The following is a 2,500-nucleotide window of genomic DNA, read 5'->3' on the forward strand; positions in this document are numbered from 1 at the left end:
CAGGAAAATTCGTCAGGGGGGCACGCTGACGAAAACAGGGGCTGCCGCGTGGAAAATCGGCAGCGCAGATTTTTCGACGAACATTCGTCAGGGGGGCACGCTGACGAAAAGAGGGGCTGCCGCGTGGAAAATCGGCAGCGCAGATTTTTCGACGAACATTCGTCAGGGGGGCACGCTGAGGAAAACAGGGGCTGCCGCGTGGAAAATCGGCAGCGCAGATTTTTCGACGAACAGGGGCTGGATGCTGGACCGGCCGGGCCAGGCAGGAAAATTCGTCAGGGGGGCACGCTGACGAAAAGAGGGGCTGCCGCGTGGAAAATCGGCAGCGCAGATTTTTCGACGAACAGGGGCTGGACTGGCCGGGCCAGGCAGGAAAATTCGTCAGGGGGGCACGCTGACGAAAAGAGGGGCTGCCGCGTGGAAAATCGGCAGCGCAGATTTTTCGACGAACAGGGGCTGGACGCTGGACTGGGCCAGGCAGGAAAATTCGTCAGGGGGGCACGCTGACGAAAACAGGGGCTGCCGCGTGGAAAATCGGCAGCGCAGATTTTTCGACGAACATTCGTCAGGGGGGCACGCTGACGAAAAGAGGGGCTGCCGCGTGGAAAATCGGCAGCGCAGATTTTTCGACGAACATTCGTCAGGGGGGCACGCTGAGGAAAACAGGGGCTGCCGCGTGGAAAATCGGCAGCGCAGATTTTTCGACGAACAGGGGCTGGATGCTGGACCGGCCGGGCCAGGCAGGAAAATTCGTCAGGGGGGCACGCTGACGAAAAGAGGGGCTGCCGCGTGGAAAATCGGCAGCGCAGATTTTTCGACGAACAGGGGCTGGACTGGCCGGGCCAGGCAGGAAAATTCGTCAGGGGGGCACGCTGACGAAAAGAGGGGCTGCCGCGTGGAAAATCGGCAGCGCAGATTTTTCGACGAACAGGGGCTGGACGCTGGACTGGGCCAGGCAGGAAAATTCGTCAGGGGGGCACGCTGACGAAAACAGGGGCTGCCGCGTGGAAAATCGGCAGCGCAGATTTTTCGACGAACATTCGTCAGGGGGGCACGCTGACGAAAAGAGGGGCTGCCGCGTGGAAAATCGGCAGCGCAGATTTTTCGACGAACATTCGTCAGGGGGGCACGCTGAGGAAAACAGGGGCTGCCGCGTGGAAAATCGGCAGCGCAGATTTTTCGACGAACAGGGGCTGGATGCTGGACCGGCCGGGCCAGGCAGGAAAATTCGTCAGGGGGGCACGCTGACGAAAAGAGGGGCTGCCGCGTGGAAAATCGGCAGCGCAGATTTTTCGACGAACAGGGGCTGGACTGGCCGGGCCAGGCAGGAAAATTCGTCAGGGGGGCACGCTGACGAAAAGAGGGGCTGCCGCGTGGAAAATCGGCAGCGCAGATTTTTCGACGAACAGGGGCTGGACGCTGGACTGGGCCAGGCAGGAAAATTCGTCAGGGGGGCACGCTGACGAAAACAGGGGCTGCCGCGTGGAAAATCGGCAGCGCAGATTTTTCGACGAACATTCGTCAGGGGGGCACGCTGACGAAAAGAGGGGCTGCCGCGTGGAAAATCGGCAGCGCAGATTTTTCGACGAACATTCGTCAGGGGGGCACGCTGAGGAAAACAGGGGCTGCCGCGTGGAAAATCGGCAGCGCAGATTTTTCGACGAACAGGGGCTGGATGCTGGACCGGCCGGGCCAGGCAGGAAAATTCGTCAGGGGGGCACGCTGACGAAAAGAGGGGCTGCCGCGTGGAAAATCGGCAGCGCAGATTTTTCGACGAACAGGGGCTGGACTGGCCGGGCCAGGCAGGAAAATTCGTCAGGGGGGCACGCTGACGAAAAGAGGGGCTGCCGCGTGGAAAATCGGCAGCGCAGATTTTTCGACGAACAGGGGCTGGACGCTGGACTGGGCCAGGCAGGAAAATTCGTCAGGGGGGCACGCTGACGAAAACAGGGGCTGCCGCGTGGAAAATCGGCAGCGCAGATTTTTCGACGAACATTCGTCAGGGGGGCACGCTGACGAAAAGAGGGGCTGCCGCGTGGAAAATCGGCAGCGCAGATTTTTCGACGAACATTCGTCAGGGGGGCACGCTGAGGAAAACAGGGGCTGCCGCGTGGAAAATCGGCAGCGCAGATTTTTCGACGAACAGGGGCTGGATGCTGGACCGGCCGGGCCAGGCAGGAAAATTCGTCAGGGGGGCACGCTGACGAAAAGAGGGGCTGCCGCGTGGAAAATCGGCAGCGCAGATTTTTCGACGAACAGGGGCTGGACTGGCCGGGCCAGGCAGGAAAATTCGTCAGGGGGGCACGCTGACGAAAAGAGGGGCTGCCGCGTGGAAAATCGGCAGCGCAGATTTTTCGACGAACAGGGGCTGGACGCTGGACTGGGCCAGGCAGGAAAATTCGTCAGGGGGGCACGCTGACGAAAACAGGGGCTGCCGCGTGGAATGGCAGCCTACACGCAGATGCGAATTCGGCAGCGCACGATGGCTTGAGCAGGTCAT

Source organism: Populus nigra, chromosome 2 (genome assembly GCF_951802175.1).
Source record: "Populus nigra chromosome 2, ddPopNigr1.1, whole genome shotgun sequence".
Lineage (NCBI taxonomy): Eukaryota > Viridiplantae > Streptophyta > Magnoliopsida > Malpighiales > Salicaceae > Populus > Populus nigra.